The following is a 21,359-nucleotide window of genomic DNA, read 5'->3' as shown; positions in this document are numbered from 1 at the left end:
TTCCCCTTCCACTGGTGCTCTTACTAGGCTATTCATTGCTGCCAATGCAGTTGGAGTCCATGTATACTCTTTGGGTAGAGGCTTAGTCCCTGGAAGCTCTGGTTGGTTGGCATTGTTGTTCATATAGGGTCTCAATCCCCTTCAAGCTCTTTCAGTCCTTTCTCTGACTCCTTTAACGGGGATCCCATTCTCAGTTCAGTGGTTTAATGATGGCATTCGCCTATGTCTTTGCCATATTCTGGCTGTATCTCTCAGGAGAGATCTACACCCAGTTCCTGTCACCTTGCACTTCTTTGCTTCGTCCATCGTATCTAGTTTGGTGGCTGTATATGTATGGGCCACATGTGGGGCATGTTCTAAGTGGGCGTTCCTTCAGTCTCTGTTCTAAACTTTGCCTCCCTATCCCCTCCCAAGGGTATTCTTGTTCCCCTTTTAAAGAAGGAGTGAAGCATCTGCATTTTGTTCATCCTTCTTGAGTTTCATGTGTTCTGTGCATTTAGGGTAATTCGAGGATTTGGGCTAATATCTACTTATCAATGAGTGCATACCATGTGTGTTTTTTTGTGATTGGGTCACTTCACTCAGGATGATATTTTCCAGTTCCATCCATTTGCCTATGAATTTCATAAAGTCATTGTTTTTGATAGCTGAGTAGAATTCCACTGTGTACATGTACCACATTTTCTGTATCCATTCATCTGGTGAAGGGCATCTGGGTTCTTTCCAGCTTCTGGCTATTATAAAGAAGGCTTCTATGAACATAGTGGAGCATGTGTCTCTGTTATATGTTGGGGCATCTTTTGGGTATATTCCCAAGAGAGGTATACCTGGGTCCTCAGGTAGTTCAATGTCCAATTTTCTGAGGAAACTCGAGACTAATTTCCAGAATGGTTGTACCACTGTGCAATCCCACCAACAATGGAGGAATGCTGTTCTTTCTCAACATCCTCGCCAGCATGTACTGTCGCCAGAGTTTTTAATCTTAGCCATACTGAATGGTGTGAGGTGGAATCCCAGTGTAGTTTTGCTTTGAATTTAACTTATGACTAAAGATGTTGAACATATCCTTGGGTATTTCTCAGCGATTTGACATTCCTCAGCTGTGAATTCTTTGTTTAGCTCTGAACCCCATTATTAATAGGGTTATTTGTCTCCCTGCAGTCTAACTTCATGTGTTCTTTGTATATTTTGTATATAAGCCCTCTATTAGTTGTAGAATTGGTAAAGATTTTTCCCATCTGTTGGTTGCCGTTTTGTCCTAACAACAGTGTCCTTTGCCTTACAGAAGCTTTGCAGTTTTATGAGATCCCATTTGTCAATTCTTGATCTTAGAACATAAGCCATTGGTGTTTTGTTCAGGAAATTTTCTCCAGTACCTATGTGTTCGAAATTCTTCTCCACTTTTTCTTCTATTAGTTTCAGTGTATCTGGTTTGATGTGGAGGTCCTTGATCCACTTGGACTTAAGCTTTGTACAGGGTGATAAGCATGGATCGATCTGCATTCTTATCCATGCTGACCTCCAATTGAACCAACACCATTTGCTGAAAATGCTATCATTTTTCCATTGGATGGTTTGGGCTCCTTTGTCAAAAGTCAAGTGACCATAGGTGTGTGGGTTCATTTCTGGGTCATCAATTCTATTCCACTGGTCTATCTGCCCGTCTCTATACCAATACCATTCAGTTTTTAAAACTATTGCTCTGTAATACTGCTTGAGTTCAGGGATAGTGATTCTCCCAGAAGTCCTTTTATTGTTTAGGATAGTTTTAGCTATCCTGGTTTTTTTCTTATTCCAGATGAATTTGCAAGTTGTTCTGTTCTATGAAGAATTGGATTCTAATTTTGATGGGGGTTGCATAGAATCTGTAGATCGCTTTTGTTAAAATGGCCCTTTTTACTATATTAATCCTGCCAATCCATGAGCATGGGAGATCTTTCCATCTTCTGAGATCTTCAATTTCTTTCTTCAAAGGGTTGAAGTTATTATCATGCAGATCTTTCACTTGTTTGGTTAAAGTCACACCCAGATATTCCATATTATTTGGGACTATTATGTATGGTGCCGTTTCCCTAATTTCTTTCTCGGCTTGTTTCTCTTTTGTGTAGGGGAAGGCTACTGATTTATTTGAGTTAATTTTATACCCAGCCACTTTGCTGAAGGTGTTTATCAGGTTTAGTACTTCTCTGGTTTGACTTTTGGGATCAGTTAAATAGACTATCATATCATCTGCAAATAGTGATATTTTGACTTCTTCTTTTCCAATCTGTATCTCTTTGATCTCCTTTTGTTGTGTTATTGTTCTGGCTAGAACTTCAAGTACTATATTGAATAAGTAGGGAGAGAGTGTGCAGTCTTGTCTAGACTCTGATTTTAGTGGGATTGTTTTAAGTTTCTCTCAATTTAGTTTAATATTAGCTACTGCTTTGCTGTATCTGGCTTTTACTCTTTTTAGGTATGGGCCTTGAATCCCTGTCCTTTCCAAGAATTTTATCATGAAGGGGTACTGAATTTTGTAAAATCTTTTCTCAGCATCTAATGAAATGATCATGTGGTTTTTATCTTTGTTTGTTTATATAGTGGATTATGTTGATGGTTTTCCATATATTAAATTATCTTGTGTCCCTAGGATGAAGCCTACTTGATCATGATGGATGATTGTTTTGATGTACTCTTGAATTCAGTTTGCAAGAATTTTATTGTGTATTTTTACATTGATATTCATAAGGGAAATTGGTCTGGAGTTCTCTTCCTTCGTTTGGTCTTTGTGTGGTTTAGGTATAAGAGTAATTGTGGCTTCATAGAAGGAATTCGGTAGTGCTCCATCTGTTTTCAATTTTGTGGAATAGTTTGGATAGTATTGGTATGAGGTCTTCTATGAAGATCTGGTAGAATTCTGCACTGAGCCCATCTGGACCTGAGCTCTTTTTGGTTGGTAGACTTTTAATGACTGCTTCTATTTCTTTAGGAGTTATGGGGTTGTTTAAATGGTTTATCTGTTCCTGATTTAACTTTGGTACATGGTGTCTGTCTATGCAATTGTTCATTTCCTCCAGATTTTCAAGTTTTGTTGAATATAAGCTTTTGTAGTAGGATCTCATGATTTTTTAAATTTCCTCTGATTCTGTTGTTATGTCTCCCATTTCATTTATTTTAATGTTTTTTTAAAGAATTTGATTCATCACTTTTCTTTTTTTTAAAAAAAGTATTTTATCACTTTCAGTAATTTATTATCATTCCTTTAAAAATCTTTATGGATGTCTGAGTGTATGTATGAATGTGTGTTTGTAAATACGTGTATTTGGGAACGTATTTAGGAGAAGGTGTGTATATGTGTGATTTTATAGTGTGATTTCCTGTGCTTGTCGTGTGTTATTGTGTGAGAAGTTGTATGGGAGTGGATGTCAATCTGATTCTGAGAGTTTCATGAGTGTTAGTTGTTAACCAGTTTATGTTTAAGAATGTATAAAAATGTGAGGGTGTGTGTGTGTGTGTGTGTGTGTGTGTGCACGCATGTGTCTATCCATGGATGGTGTGATATCAGGCTATTTGTGGAGTTCAGAAAATTTTTTTGTATTCGTGATGTTGGGATTACTGTATAGAAATTTTCACACAGGTCATCCGAAACGATAGCCAGTTCTCTTAATTGTCACATAATTTCTCTCTCTCTCTCTCTCTCTCTCTCTCTCTCTCTCTCTCTCTCTCTCTCTCCCTTCCTTCCTTTCTTTTTTTGGGGGTGGACATTTTTAATTTACATTTCAAATGTTATTATCTTTCCAGGATTCCCATCCTTAAACCCCCTAACCCATTCACCTCCCCTGCTACTATAAGGGTGTTCTCCCTCCCCAACCAGACCCCCTTCCTGGCTCCCTCCTCTGACATTCCCCTACACTGGATGATCAAGTCTTGGCATGACCAAGGGCTTCTCCTCCTGTTGATGCCAAAGAAGGCTGACTTCTGTTACATATCCAGCTGGAGCCATGGGGATGTCCATGTTTAATCTTGGGGTTGTGGCTTAGTCCCGTTGGTTGGTATTGTTGTTATTATGGGGTTGCAAGCATGTTCAATTTCTTCAATATTTTCTCTAACTCCTCCAATGGGAACCCAGTTCTCAGTACAATGGTTTGCTGCTAGCATTTGTCTCTTTGTCAGGCTCTGGCTGAGCCCCTCAGGAGACAGCTATTTCAGGCTCCTATCAGCATGCACTTCTTTGCTTCGTCAATATTGTCCAGTATTGCTGGGTGTATATATATGGACTGCATCTCCAGGTGGGGCAGGCTTTTAATGGACATTCCTTCTGTCTCTGCCCCAAACTTTCTCTCCATATCCTCTCCTATGAATATTTTTGTCCCCCCTTTTAAGAAGGACCGGAGCATCCACACTTTGGTCATCCTTCTTGAGTTTCATGTGGTCTGCTGCCACAACATTTCTGCAACCACAATATGAACTTTTTATCTTCTAGCATTTCAAACATTTGTTTCTCCTGTAAGATATGATATAGGAAAAGAGTATGCTATCCATCGCTAGAGGTTTACAATATTCATATTTATCTCATTGCTCCAATATGTGGACCTCAGGAACTGTGAAGTGTGCTATAGACACAGACCTGTTGGGAAAGGCCAGGATCATTGGGAATCTCACATTCAGAATATCTGATTCAGTAGAGCCTGTCTCCTACCATCACTGGTATCTATCTATTTGTCAAATTAAAGAAATTAATCAAGTTAATCATTAAAAGAAAAGGATGATTTCTTTTCTCACACATTTTATTGACAGTGGTAATTAATTGTCCAGAGAAATCTGTTTAATCCTGATAATATACACACAGTACACTTGATGAACTTCAATTTCAAAGGATTGAGTGAACCCATAACCATAGCCATATTCCAGTAATTTTACATCTCTCACTTGTTACAGTAAGTGCTCATAAATCCTTAGAAAGCTTGTATTTTATAATTTTAAATTAATTGATAAATTTAATAAAGAAAATTCCTCAAGACATAAAGAAATGAATGAATTCAAGTGAAAACCAGGACATCAATCAATATAAAGATCTTACAGTGTTCTAACAACTAGTGATTTTTAACTTGATTATCAAGAGTTTCAAACACTTGGGGGTTCATATATTTACTGAGAAAGAAAGAAATGAAAATATTGAATATGGCATCATCAAATTGGAAAGGGATTCACAAGACAATGCAGTTTGTCTGTGGAGGAAATGATAAACTAAATATTTTCTACTAATTATTGAATATAGTCCAGCTGAGGAATTCATTCTTCAAGTACAATGAGGACATCATTCCGTTCCAAATCTTTGGATAATACATAACACAGAGAATCACAGTTATTATCCTAATTATACTTGAAAAGTTGGCCTTATCATGAAAGTCACTGTTGCAATTTATTCCTACATCCAATGGATGGATGGATGGATATATATTCAACATTTTCCTTTTATGGCTTCTCATTTTTAGTAAGAAATTTTTATATAACCTTGAATGTATAATCATACAAATATTAATAATGTAAAACAAACAGGTACTAGTAACAAATCCTGAATACATTTTAACAAAATTTTTAGTATACATAAAATTTCACCATGTATTAAAAATACGTTATAGGCTCCCAAACCCCGTGGGGCAGACAGCTCATCGCCCAGACACTCCTGAGACTGCAGGGCACGAGAGACTTCCAGTACTGCCCACCCTTGCCCACATCCCTGACCCAAGAGGAAAGTGTATAGGGCCTCTGGGAATAGGAAGAGAGGGTCACTCAAGCTGCAGGAACTCTGAGGTCCAGGCTGTGGTCCAGACTGCACCCAGATCTGAAGAGTCCCAGTCAAACAGCTCCATGTACCCAAATCCCATGGGAGGGAGAGCTAGAATTTCAGAGGGGCAGACATGCCTGGGAAGCCAGAGGATACTACTCTCTGCCCACATTTCTGACTCTAGAGGAAAACGCCTAGCACCATCTGTGACCCATGAAAAGGCCAGGCAGGCACTTTTTGTTGCTTCCTTCACGGGGAGTTGAAACCCAGCTCTAAAGAGAGCCTTCAGGCCTGAGACCAGAGGTAAGACCAACTTTTCTGCTCCAAGTGACCTGCCTCGTGGACTCAGGACACATGCCCACAGGAACAGCTGAAGACCAGTAGACAGGAACGACTACACACCTGAAAGCAGAGCACTCTGTTCCCATAACTGGCTGAAAAAGAACAGGAAAACAGGTCTACAACACTCCTGACACACAGGCATATATAACATTCTAGCCACTGTCAGAAATAGCAGAACAAGATAACACCAGAGACAACCTGATGTTGAGAAGCAAGCGCAGGAACCCAAGGAACAGAAACCAAGATTGCATCGCATCATCAGAGCCCAATTCTGCCACCAAAGCAAATACAGAATATCCAAACACACCAGAAAAGCAAGACGATCTAACCACTGTCAGAAATAGCAGAACAAGGTAACACCAGAGACAATGTGATGGCAGGAGGCAAGTGCAGGAAGCCAAGCAAAAGAAACCAAGACTACATGACATCATTGCAGCCCAATTCTCCCACCAAACCAAACACTGAATATCAAAATACACCAGAAAAGCAAGATTTAGATTTAAAATCACATTTGATCATGATGATGGAGGACTTCAAGAAAGACATAAAGAACTCCCTTAGAGAATGCAGGAAAACGCAAATACACAAGTAGAAGCCTATAGAGGAATCACAAAAAGCCCTGAAAGGATTCCAGGAAAACACAATCGAACGGGTGAAGGAATTGAAAATGGAAATAGAAGCAATAAAGAAAGCACAAAGGAAGAAAACCCTGGATATAGAAAATGAAAGGAAGAGACAAGGAGCTGTAGATATAAGCATCACAAACAGCATACAAGAGATAGAAGAGAGAATCTCAGGAGCAGAAGATTTCACAGAAATCATCAACACAACTGTCAAAGATAAGGTAAAATGGAAAAAAACACACAGGAAATCCAGGACACAATGAGAAGATCAAACCTAAGGATAATAGTTATAGAAGAGAGTGAAGACTCCCAAATCAACAGACCAGTAAATATCTTCAACAAAATCATACAAGAAAACTTCCCTAACCTAAAGAAAGAGATGCCCATAAACATACAAGAAGCCTACAGAACTCCAAATAGATTGGATCAGAAAAGAAACTCCTCCTGTCACAAAATAGTCAAACCACCAAATGCACGAAACAAAGAAAGAATATTAAAAGCAGTAAGGGAAAATGGTCAAGTAACATATAAAGGCAGACCTATCAGAATCACACCAGACTTCTCCCCAGAGACTATGAAAGCCAGAAGATCCTGGACAGATGTCATACAGACCCTAAGAGAACACAAATGCCAGCCCAGGTTACTGTATCCAGCAAAACTCTCAATTAACATAGATGGAGAAACCAAGATATTCCCTGACAAAACCAAATTTACACAATATCTTTCTACAAATCCAGCCCTACAAAGGATAATAAATGGTAAAGCCCAACACAAAGAGGCAAGCTACAGCCTATAAAAAGCAAGAAACTAACCATTTTGCAACAAAACAAAGAAAAGCACACAAACATAATCTCACATCCAAATACGAATATAACAAAAGCAACAATCAATATATCTTAATATTTCCCAACATCAATGGACTCAAGTCCCCAATAAAAAGACATAGACTAACAAACTGTATCCTCAATGAGGACCCTGCATTCTTCTGCCTACAGGAAACACACCTCAAAGACAACAACAGACACTACGTCAGAGTGAAAGGCTGGAAAACAACTTTCCAAGCAAATGGTCTGAAGAAGTAAGATGGAGTAGCCATTCTAATATCAAATAAATTCTCTTTTCATCTAAAAGTCATCAAAAAAGATGAGGAAGGACACTTCGTATTCATCAAAGGAAAAATCAACCAATATGAACTCTCAATCCTAAATATCTATGCTCCAAATACAAGGGCACCTACATACATAAAAGAAACATTACTAAAGCTCAAAGAACACATTGCACCTCACACAATAATAGTAGGAGATTTTAACACCTCACTCTCATCAATGGACAGATCATGGAAACAGAAATTAAACAGAGACATAGACAGACTAAGAGAAGTCATGAACCAAAAGGACTTAACAGATATTTATTTAACACTCTATCCTAAAACAAAATGGTATAACTTCTTCTCAGCTCCTCATGGTACTTTCTCCAAAATTGACCATATAATTGGTCATAAAACATGCTTCAATAGAAATGGAAAGATAGAAATTATCCCATGCGTCCTATCACACTACCACGGGTTAAAGCTGGACTTCAAAAATAAAAGGGAAGAACACCCACATATACATGGAAATTGAACAATGCTCTACTCAATGATAACCTAGTCAAGGAAGAAATAAAGAAAGAAATTAAAGACTTCTTAGAATTTAATGAAAATGAAGGTACAACATACCCAAAATTATGGGACACGATGAAAGCTGTGCTAAGAGGAAAACTCATAGCTCTGAGTGCCTGCAGAAAGAAACAGGAGAGACCATGTATCAGCAGCTTGACAGCACACCTAAAAGCTCTAGAACAAAAAGAAGCAAACACACCAAGAGGAGTAGAAGGCAGGAAATAACCAAACTCAGAGCTGAAATCAACCAAGTAGAAACAAAAAGGACCATAAAAAGAATCAACAGAACCATAAGTTGGTTCTTTGAGAAAGTCAAGAAGATAGATAAACTCTTAGCCAGACCAACGAGAGCACACAGAGAGTCTGCCAAGTTAACAAAATCAGAAATGAAAATGGAGACATAACTACAGAATCAGAGGAAATTCAAAATATCATCAGATCCTACTACAAAAGCCTATATTCAACAAAACTTGAAAATCTGCAGGAAATGGACTATTTCCTAGACAGATACCAGGTTCTAAAGTTTAGTCAGGAACAGATAAACCATTTAAACAATCCCATAACTCCTAAAGAAATAGAAGCAGTCATTAAAGGTCTCCCAATCAAAAAGCGCCCAGGTCCAGATGGGTTCACTGCAGAATTCTATCAGACCTTCGTAGAAGACCTCATAGCAATACTATCCAAATTATTCCACAAAATTGAAAACAGATGGAGCGCTACCGAATTCCTTCTATGAAGCCACAATTACTCTTATACCTAAACCACACAAAGACACAACAAAGAAAGAGAACTTCAAACCAATTTCGCTTATGAATATCCACGCAAAAGTACTCATTAAAATTTTGGCAAACCAAATCCAAGAGCACATCAAAACAATCATCCACCATGATCAAGTAGGCTTCATCCCAGGCAGGGAGGGATGGTTTAATATATGAAAAACCATCAATGTAATACATTATATAAACAAACTGAAAGATAAAAACCACATGATCATTTCATTAGATGCTGAGAAAACATTTGACAAAATTTAACACCCCTTCATGATAAAAGTCCTGGAAAGAGTAGGAATTCAAGGCCCATACTTAAACATAGTAAAAGCCATATACAGGAAACCAGTAGCTAATATTAAACTAAATAGAGAGAAACTTGAAGCAATCCCACTCAAATCAGGGATTAGACAAGGCTGCACACTCTCTCCCTACTTATTCAATATAGTTCTTGAAGTTCTAGCCAGAGCAATCAGACAACAAAGGAGATCAAAGGGATATAGTTTGGAAAAGAAGAAGTCAAAATATCACTATTTGCAGATGACATGATAGTATATGTAAGTGATCCCAAAAGTTCCACCAAAGAACTACTAAACCTGATAAACACCTTCATCAAAGTGGCTGGATATAAAATTAAGTCAAATAATTAAGTAGCCTTCCTGTACAAAAAAAGAGAAACAAACCAAGAAAGAAATTAGGGAAACGACACCTTTCATAATAGTCCCAAATAATATACAATACATCAGTGCGACTTTATCCAAGCAAGGGATCTGTATGGTAAGAACTTCAAGCCTCTGAAGAAAGAAATTGAAGATCTCAGAAGTTGGAAAGATCTCCCATACTCATGGATTGGCAGGATTAATATAGTAAAAATGGCCATTTTACCAAAAGCGATCTACAGATTCAATGAAATCCCCATCAAAATACCAATCCAATTCTTCAGAGAGTTAGACAGAACAATTTGCAAATTCATCTGTAATAACAAAAAACCAGGATAGCTAAAAGTATCCTCAACAATAAAAAGACTTCTGGGGGAATCACTATCCCTGAACTCAAGCAGTATTACAGAGCAATAGTGATAAAAACTGCATAGTATTCGTACAGGGACAGGCAGATAGACCAGTGGAATAGAATTGAAGACCCTGTAATAAACCCACACATCTATGGTCACTTGATTTTTGACCAAAGGCCCAAAACCATCTAATGGAAAAAAGATAGCATTTTCAGCAAATGGTCCTGGTTCAACTGGAGGCCAGTATGTAAAAGAATGCATATCGATCCATTCTTATCACCCTGTTGAAAGCTTAAGTCCAAGTGGATCAAGGACCTCCACATCAAACCAGATACACTCAAATTAATAGAAGAAAAAGTGGGGAAGCATCTCGAACACATGAGCACTGGAGAAAATTTCCTGAACAAAACAACAATGGCTTATGCTCTAAGATCTAGAATGGACAAATGGGATCTCATAAAACTGCAAAGCTTCTGTAAGGCAAAGGACACTATTGTTAGGGCAAAACGACAACCAACAAATTGGGAAAAGATCTTTAGCAATCCTACAATGATAGAGGGCTTATATCCAAAATATACAAAGAACTCAAGAAGTTAGACTGTAGGGAGACATGTAACCCTATTAAAAATTGGGGTTAGGAACTAAACAAATAATTCACAGCTGAGGAATGCCAAATGGCTGAGAAGCATCTAAAGAAATGTTCAACATCTTTAGTCATAAGGGAAATACAAATCAAAACAACCCTGAGATTCCACCTGACAGAAGTCAGAATGGCTAAGATCAAAAATTCAGGTGACAGAAAATGCTGGCTAGGATGTGGAGAAAGAGGAACACTCCTCCATTGTTGCTGGGATTGCAGATTGCAGATTGTGTAGAACCATTCTGGAAGTCAGTCTGGAGCTTCCCCAGAAAATTGGACATTGAACTACCTGAGGAGCCAGGTATACCTCTCTTGGACATATACCCAAAAGATGCCCCAACATATAACAAAGACACGTGCTCCACTGTGTTCATAGCAGCCTCATTTATAATAGCCAGATGCCCTTCAACAGAAGAATGGATACAGAAAATGTGGTACATCTACACAATGAAATATTACTCAGCTATCAAAAACAATGACTTTATGAAATTGATAGGCAAATGGATGGAACTGGAAAATATCATCCTGAGTGAGGTAACGCAATCACAGAAAAATACACATGGTATGCATTCATTGATAAGTGGCTATTAGCCCAAATGCTTGAATTACCCTAGATGCACAGAACACATGAAAATCAACAAGGATGATCAAAATGTGAATGCTTCACTCCTTCTTTAATAGGGGACCAAGATACCCTTCACAGGGAATAGGGAGGCAAAATTTAAAACAGAGGCAGAAGTAACACCCATTCACAGCCTGCCCCACATGTAGCCCATACTTATACAGCCACCAAACTTAATAAGATAGATGAAGGTAAGAAGTGCAGGCTGACAGGAACTGGATGTAGATCTCTCCTGAGAGACACAACCAGAATATGGCAAAGACATAGGCGAATGCCAGCACCAAGCCTCAGAACTGTAAACGGATCCCTGTTCAAGGATTCAGAACATGAGTGAAAGATCTTGAGGGGGTTTGAGACCCCGTATGAACCATGCCACCCAACTAGAGCTTCCAGGGACTAAGCCCCTACCCAAAGAGTGTACATGGACTGACCCTGGGCTCCAACTGCCTAGGTATCAATGAATAGCCTAGTAAGGGCACCAGTGGAAGGGGAAGTCTTTGTCCTGCCAAGACTGAACCCACAGTGAATGGGATTATTGGGGGGGCGGTAATGGGCAGAGGATGGGGAGTGGAACACCCATATAGAAGAGGAGGGTGAAGGGTTAAGGGGATGGTGGCCTGGAAACCTGGAGAGTGCATAACAATTGAAATGTAAATAAGAAATACCCACTTTAATAAAGATGGAGAAAAAAGAATGAAAAAAGAGAAGAAAAGAGAAGAAATAAGTTATAAATACTACTGAAGCTGGAGTGCTTAGTTTCATATACAAAATGTGAAATGTAACTTGAATACTTAATACTGCATGGTGTAAAATCTTCAATGGCTTCAGTGTTGATTATTATTTAGATATATTTTTCATTTTTCTTCTTCTAAGGTTTTTCTTACATTTATTATACAGCTTTCCCCAAGATCACATAACTTTTTATTAATTTTATTTTTCATGGATATTTTATGTATTAACATTTCAAATGTTATCCCGTTTCTGCCCTCTCCCATATCCCCTTCACCCTCCCCCTGCTTCTATGAGGATGCTCCCATTTCCACCCATCCACCCCATCCTCAGCACACTGGCATTACCATACATTGGGGAAACAAGCCTTCACACGATCAAGGGCTTATCCTCCCAGTGATATTGGACAATGCCATCCTCTGTCACATATGTGGCTGGTGTCATGGCTCGCTCCCTTTTTACTCATTGTTTGGTGGTTTAATCTCTGGGAGGTCTGGTAGGGTTTGGTTGTTTCCTGTGGTGTTGCTAACCCCTTCAACTCCTTAAGCGTTTTCTCTAACTCCTCCATTGGGTTCCCCATGTAAAGTTCAATGGTTAGCAGCAACCATCCTCATCTGTACCAGTAGGGCTCTGGCAGAGCCTTTCAGTAGACAGGCACATCTGCCTCCTGTCAAAAAGCAGTTCTTGGCAACAGCAAGAGTGACTGGATTTGGTGGCAGCATATAGGATAAATCCCAAGGTGTGGAGTCTCTGGATGGCCTTTTCTTCAGCCCCTGATCCACTCTTTGTCCCTGTATTTCTTCCTGAAAGTATTTTGTGCTCCTTTATAAAAAGGAATGAATCATCTGCATTTTGGCCTTCCTTCTTCTTGAACTTCATATGATCTGTGATTTTTTCTCAGGTATTCCAGGTTTTTGGTCTAATAAACACCAAGCAGTGAGTGTATACCATGCATTTTCTTTTGTGAATGAGTTACCTCACTCAGGATGATATTTTCTAGTTTCATCCACTGCCCTATGAATTTAATGGAGTCATTGTTTTTGATTGCTGAGTAGTACACCATTGTGTAGATGTGCAACATTTTCTGTATCCATTCCTCTGTTGAAGGGCATTTAGGTTCTTTCCATTTTCTGGATATTTTAAATAAGGCTGCTATGAACATAGTGGAACATGTGTCCTTGTTATATGTTGGAGCATATTTTGGGTGAATGCCCTTGACTGGTATATTTGGGTCCTCAGTTAGTACTATGGTGATATTTCTGAGGAACCCCCAGACTGATTTCTAGAGTGGTTGTACCAGCTTGAAATCTCACCAACAATGGAGTGTTCCTCTTTCTCCTCATCCTCACCAGCATCTGTTGTCACCTGCGTTATTGATCTTAGCTGTTCTGACAGGTGTGAGGTGGCATCTCAGGATTGTTTTGATTTGCATTTCCCTGATGACTAAGGATGTTGAACATTTATTTAGACAGTTCTCAGCCATTTGATATTCCTCAGCTGAGAACTCTTTGTGTAGGTCTTTACCTTATTTTTAATAGGATTATTTGATTCTTTGGAGTCTGTCTTGATTTGTTTGTATAAATTAAATATTAGCCTTCTATCAGATATAGAATTGGTAAAGAATTTTCCAAATCTGTTGGTTGCCATTTTGTCCTATTGAAAGTGTCCTTTGACTTACAGAAGCTTTTCAATTTTATGAGGTCCCATTTCTCAATTTTTGATATTAGAACATGCATCGTTGGTGTTCTGTTCAGGAAATTTGCCCCTGTGCGTTTGTGTTTGAGGCTCTTCCTCATTTTCTCTTCCATTAGTTTCAGTGTATCTGGTTTGATATGGGGTCTTTGGTCCACTTGGACTTGAGCTTTGTACAAGGTGAAAAGAATGGGTGAATTTGCATTCTTCTACATGCTGACCTTCAATTCAACCAGCACTATTTGTTGAAAAGGTTGTCTTTTTGCATGGATATTTTTAGCTCCTTTGTCCAAGATCAAGTGACCATAGTTGTGTGAGTTCATTTCTGGATCTTCAATTCAATTCCATTGATCTACCTGCCTGTCTCTGTAGTAAAATAACACGCAGTTTTTATCACTATTGCTGTGTAATACAGCTTGAGGTCAGGGATGGTGATTCCCCCATAACTTCTTTTATTGTTGAGAAGAGTTCTCATTATCCTGGTGTCTTTCCTTTTCCAAATGAATCTTCAAATTGTTCTTTCTAATTCTATGAAGAATTGCATTGGAATTTTTATGGTGATTGCATTGAATTTGTAGATCGCTTTTGGCAAAATGGGCATTTTTACTGTATTAACCTGCCAATCCATGAGCATGGGAGATCGTTCCATCTTCTGAGATCTTTGGTTTCTTTTCAGAAACTTGAAGTTCTTTTCATACAGATCTTTCCCTTGTTTGGTTAGAGTCAAATAGTTATACCATTTGTGGCTATTGTGAAATGTGTCATTTCCCTAATTTCTTTCTTAGCTTGTTTATCTTTTGAGTAGAAGATGGTTACCGATTTGTTTGAGTTAATTTTATAACCAGCCAATTTGTTAAAGTTGTTTATCAGCTGTAGTAGTTCTCTCATGGAATTTTTGGGGTCCCTTAAGTGTACATTCATATCATCTGCAAATAGTGATATTTTGACTTCTTCCTTTCAAATTTATCCCTTTGACCTGATTGTGTTGTCTACTTGCTCTCAATAGAACTTCAAGTACTATATTGAAGAGGTAAAGGGACAGTAGGCAGCATTGTCCAGCCCCTGTTTTTAGTGGATTGCTTCAAGTTTCTCTCTATTTCATTTGATGTTGGCTTCCAGTTTGCTGTATATTGTTTTTACTGTTTAGATGTAAACCTTGAATTCCTTATCTTTCCAAGACTTCTAACATGAAGGGGTGTTGAATTTTGTCAAATGCTTTCTCAGCTTCCAATGAGATGATTATGTGGTTTTGTTCTTTGAGTTTTTTAAGTAGTGGAGTATATTGATGAATTTCTGTATATTGAAATATCTTTGCCTCCCTGTGATGAAGCAGACTTGATCATGATGGAGGAACGATTTGATGCGTTCTTGGATTAGTTTTCCATGTATATTATTGTGTAAATTTACATCAATATTCATAAGAGAAGTTTGTCTGAAGTTTTCTCTTTGTTGGGTTTTTGTGCGGATTAGGTATAAGCATAATTACGGCTTCAAAGAATGAATTGGGTAGTGTTTTTTCTGTTTCTATTTTGTGGAACTGTTTGGACACTATTGATATTAGGTCTTTTATGAAGGTCTGGTAGAATTATACACTAAGCCCATCTTGTCCTGGACTTTTTTTGTTGGTAGACTTTTAATGACTGCTTTTATTTCTTTAAGGGTTTTGGGACTGTTTAGTTGGTTTATCTGAGCCTCTTATTACTTTGTTATCTGGTATCTGTCCAGAAAGTTGTCTATTTCTTCCAGATTTACCAGTTTTGTTGAGTATAGGCTTTTGCAGTAGGATCTTAATTTTCTGAATTCTCTCAGTTTCTTATGTCTCCCTTTTCATTTATGATATTGTTGATTTGGATACCGTCTCTCTGCTTTCTGTTTGCTAAGGGTTTATCTCAAAGAACCTTCTCCTGGATTTGTTGACCCAGTGAATAATTCTTTTTGTTTCTACTTGGTTGATTTCACCTTTGAGTTTGATTATTTCCTGCTGTCTACTCTCTTGGGTGAATTAGCCCCTTTTTCTTCTAGAGCTTTCAGGTGTGCTGACAAACTGTAAGTCTAAGCGCTCTCCATTTTTGAGGCACTGAAAACTGTTATTAACACTGCTTTCATTGTATTCCATAAGTTTGGCTATATTGTGCCTTCATTGTCATTAAATTCTAAAAAGTCATTAATTTCTTTCTGTCTTCTTTGACCAAGTTGTCATTGAGTTAAGGATTGCTCAGTTTCCATGTGTATGTGGGATTTTTGATGTTTTTGTTGTTATTGAAGAACAATCTTAGTCCATAGTGTTCTGACAGAATGCATAGGATTATTTCAATCTCCTTGTATCTATTGAGGCCTGTTTTGTGACCCATTATTCGGTCAATTTTGATACCATGCTGTGCTGAGAAGAAGGTATATCCTTTTGTTTTAGGATGAAATGTTCTATAGATATCTGTTAAATCCATTTGATTCATAATTTCTGTTAGCTTCATTTTCTCTCCATTTAATTTCTGTTTCCATGGTTTGTCCATTGATGAGAGTGGTGTGTTGAAATCTCCCTTTCTGTGGTGCACTGTGTTTGTGCTTTAGTAAATTTTCTTTTATAAATTTCTTTATTCAAATTTATAAATTTATGTAAAATCATAAAATACTTGCTTTCTAAGATCAGCTCTGGGTAACAAACCAACTATTTAGGTATCATACCGTGTAAATAAGAAAAACTTTGAAATAAAAAAATCAGTCTCATCTATGCTCAATTATTTACAAAGGCATTTGTCCCCATAGGAGCTGCTAAACAAGACAGGAACATGTGCCAATGACACATGAGCAATCTTGGGAAAGAAGATGCAGTTCAAACATTGAAGCTCTGAGAGGGTGTGTTCATTCACTACATAAAAGTGAATGTATTCAGTTGAACGACCCAATGGTGATTTGAGATAATGTTCTAATGATCCCTATGTTTTCTACACAGGATTAACCCGCAAAACTACCAATATGTGATGGCCTTAACTTTTGCCATAGAGGAGATCAACAGAAACCCCATTCTTTTACCTAACATGACGCTTGGATATAATATTCGCAGTGCTGGGTCCATTGAAAGTGAGACAGTAATAAATTTACTCAAGTGGCTCACAGGGCAGAACAGACTCATTCCAAACTATACATGCAAAACCAAGGAAAAAATCTGTGGCTGCAATCACAGGAAAAACATGGGAAATTTCTTCCTTAATTGGAATATTTTTGGGTCTTTATAAATATCCACAGGTGAGATTAGATGCATGAGAAGAAAGGAAAATATTCTCATTTGATTCCATAATTTGTGTACCATGAAAAATCATAAGGGAATGATTCATTTTTGTATGATTCAAAATAATGGTATTGGACTAGAATACAGCAAAAAATTACAGTGCAACCAGGAGGATAAAAGTTCGGATGCCAGCTTCAAACTTACTCTAATGACAGCAAACCAGATAAAAGATAATCCCTGTGTCCACCTTACTTCTCTCCAGGGCAAAAGAAATGAAGCCCAGGGAGGAAGAGAGACCCTACCTCAGAAGAATATGTGGAAAAAAGTAGAGAACACCTGCTGCCCTCTTTTAGCCTTCACATGCATATATATGCTATATGCACTGTAGAAAGCTGGGCACACACATTTTTATGCACACACACACACACACACACACACACACACACACACAGAGAGAGAGAGAGAGAGAGAGAGAGAGTCAATGGACCAGCTGTCCAAACATTCTTTAAAATACATAACTTTAAAGCTACATACTTTGAGATATTACTATATTCACATTTCTTCTGATTGAAATGTACATACAGGCCTTAAGATATACAAACATGTCTACAATAAAAGAGAGTATTTCAACTCATTTTCCAGAATCATATCTCAGTACTAGACTTGACTATAAATGAAAATTTGGATCTCTAAACTTTAAGTCACTGTTTCATATGCAGATTTCCAGAACCTCCTCATTAATGTCCATCCCCAATTTTATTTTTACAGCTGAGCATTGGACCTTTTGAAACAAGTATAAATAACTCTGAGAAGTTTCCTTTTTTGTATCAGATGGCTGCCAAAGAATCTTCTTTGGCCTTAGGCATGGTCTCATTGTTTGTCCATTTCAGATGGAATTGGGTGGGGCTGGTCATCTCAGAGGATGAGAATGGTGTTAACTTTGTCACAGACTTGATTCCACAAATGGAAAGAAACACAGTCTGTGTAGCCTTCATGGAATTTATCCCAGTTACTCACATGATGGACCTGGATAACGCTTATGAATACCATATTCGGATTATGAGATACCCAGCCAAAGTTGTTATCATTTACGCTAACACTGACTCTTCCTTAGGTGTGTTGTTTAGAAGATGGGAATATATACTTCCATGGAGAATCTGGGTGACCACTTCACAGTGGGAAGTCATCACTTCTATGAGACATTTAATTCTTGACTCATTCCATGGGACTCTCATCTTTTCACAATGCCAGGGTGATATTTCTACTTTTAAAGAGTTTGTAAAGACAGTGAGACCTTCCAAATACCCAGATGACATTTTTCTTGCCAGACTGTGGGAGATTTACTTTGATTGTGCAATATCTAATGCTACCTGTAAATCATTAAAAAATTGTTCATCTAGAGGTAACTTGGGATTGTTACCTTGGTACCACTTTGACATAGCTGTAAGTACTGGCAGTTACCATGTATACAATGCTGTATACGCTGTGGCCCACACCATGCACAAGATGCTTACACAAAAAGGAGACCTACAAGGAATGAAAAACGGAGGCAGCATGGATTTTCCCCCCTTGAAGGTAATGCTTTTACTTTTGATTCTCTAGACTGTCACCAATGTAACTTTTTGAAATTGACCCATACATACTCTAAACAAATACAATGGGGATCTTTCTAGAAGACAAGTTTTCTAGACTATTTAACTGACTGGAAGAAAAATCTATACCTGGGTGAAATTGAGAGTCAACTTCCCAATCATACAGAAATAAAAACCAAGATAAAAAATGTTTCTGTTAAAGGTGCTGTCAGTCTCATACCCTTCTAAGGTTCTCAACAGTAAAATCAGAATCTTTTCCCACCTTGTTCTTATATTTGAAAAGGAGTGGCATCATATTTAAGGTCCTAAAAATTGTACAGTACCAGCAAGTGAAATATTCTTAAAATATCTCATTAAATTGTATCAACTAATCAACTATAGATTATTTCTTAAATTTGTTACATTTGCTCTCATAAAATATGTGGACAAAGGTCATATATGAGAAAAGGTTTCTTTTACTTCAACTAAGACATTATAGACCAGCATCAGGATGGACTCAATTTGACAGTATTTTAATGAAGCTTGCCACATAAACTTCCATAATGAAAAGCAGTAAGCTATGAGTATGCTATTACACAGCTGGCTCCCTTCAGTATATTCAGTTCAGCCACAGATTATGAAATGAACCTGCTTTAATTAAGGATGGGTATTCACACCTCACTTAATCCAAATGACAAAAACTCACATAGACATAATCAGAGTACAAAATATCCCAGACAATTTTACACTGATAACACAAAACCAGATGCCTGTAGACTATCAGTCATATATGCAAAATATCCATGCTCACCAGTGCTCACCAGTGCTGAAAACCATTAGGATGTATTAGCAACAGTAGATTTATCTAACTATCCTGTTAAAATACTATTACGGTATTTATGATGTCAATTAAATATAAGTGTACACATTACACAATCATATATGCCTAATGTTATTTCATTGTTAATTGGGATCAATGAATATGTGAATGTGACATAATTCAGACTCTTATAAAATTACCATTATGAATCATAAATCTTCTGTAGCTGAGCTCCCTGCTGAAGAACATTAAATTCATGAATCCTGGTGGAGATCCAATATCTTTGAATCCTTCAGAGAAATTGCACATAGATTATGACATTCTGAACTTCTGGGATTTTCCACAAGGTCTTACATATAAAGTGAAAGTAGGAACATTTTCTCCATATTTTCCACCTGGTTAACAATTGTCGATTTCTGAGGACAGGATAGAGTGGAGCATAGGAGTGGAGCAACAGGTGGGTGGAATGTTACACTATTCTGTAGAGAACACAGGTAAAAATCATGAAAAATGCCTTGGTGAGACTGATGCCTCCTCATAAATTAAAAGATGAATCTAATGATAAAGTTACAAACTTACTTTCCATGTTCAAGTGTTTCTTAATGTGTTTACCTTTTCCGAGAATTAGCACATTCTTACCAGGGTTATGCACGTTTATATATATATATATATATATATATATATATATATATATATACACATATATATATACATATATATATATACATATATATATATGTGTGTGTGTGTGTATGTATGTATATATACATAACTTTATTCTGTTGATAAGTATATATAATATATAGATAATGTGTATTTTAGTATCATAAATTAACATAAATAAATAGAATGAGCATGCACAATATTACATTCATTATTACCCAATCCTGTACTATAGTTACCAGGCTAATTCTTTATGTCCTCATTTCTCTAATATCCTCAGATTCCCGTGTCTGTGTGCAGTGAAAGTTGTGGTCCTGTATTCAGAAAATCTCTTCAGGAAGGGAAAGCCGCTTGCTGTTTTGACTGTGTCCCATGTCCAGAAAATGAAATTTCCAATGGAACAGGCAAGTGCGTGCATTAACGATAAGGTTCTCACCACTGTTTTTAATCTACATACTGAAGGTAAAATCATGCACAAGAGATGTACACAGAATACATTCTTAAGATATTGTCCTCATAGTTAATAGATATATTCAACAATATAGCTCATTGTTATACTCTACATTTAGGGATTTATAGGATTACAAGCCATATTTAATTCAGTTAATACTTGTTGAGAATGTGAAAGGATGCTAAGAATAAATTTTTCCACAGAATTTTAAAAAATGGATTCTAGATATAAATAATTATGTCTAGTTTTGTCCAGTCTTTTTGACCTATATTTGCAATATATTAAAACCATTAATCTGTCACAAGGTCAACTTTAAAATTCCCAGAACAAATCCTGAAATAGATATGATATTAATAGACAGTAGATTTGTCTTAATTAATTCAGTCATTCGAGAGATGGCTTAGTAGTTAATCGAAGGATCTTCCCTTTTAGTGGAAATGGGTTTGAACTCCACTAATTCTATGATGGCTTGAAACTCTTTGTAATTCCAGGCCAAAGGATCTGATACCACATTTTGACCAATCTTGATAGCATACTCATTTCTGGCACAGACCAACATATAGTAAAAATATTCAATCCAAACAACATGGGTACTAATAGATTCATATGTCTCATATATAACAATATAAGGGATAAAATCCTTCCAATGTAAAATCCTGTTTCCTGATATCTGTAGTTCAAATAAGTAGGTAATAAAATCTGTGGAGATGCACAATTAGGGTTATGTGCAAATTCCTGCAGAAAGAAGTAAGTGATGCTACACACATGTAAGAG

General features: G+C 37.3%; 1 pseudogene; it reads left to right on the top strand.

Annotated features, from left to right (window-relative positions):
* Positions 1-21,359, top strand: part of LOC148002269 (vomeronasal type-2 receptor 116-like) — a 33,256-nt pseudogene that overhangs the window by 5,448 nt on the left and 6,449 nt on the right.

The sequence above is a fragment of the Rattus norvegicus genome, chromosome 12 (assembly GCF_021556685.1).
Source record: "Rattus norvegicus strain SHRSP/BbbUtx chromosome 12, alternate assembly SHRSP_T2T, whole genome shotgun sequence".
NCBI lineage: Eukaryota > Metazoa > Chordata > Mammalia > Rodentia > Muridae > Rattus > Rattus norvegicus.
This window is presented reverse-complemented; position numbering and strand designations above follow the sequence as displayed.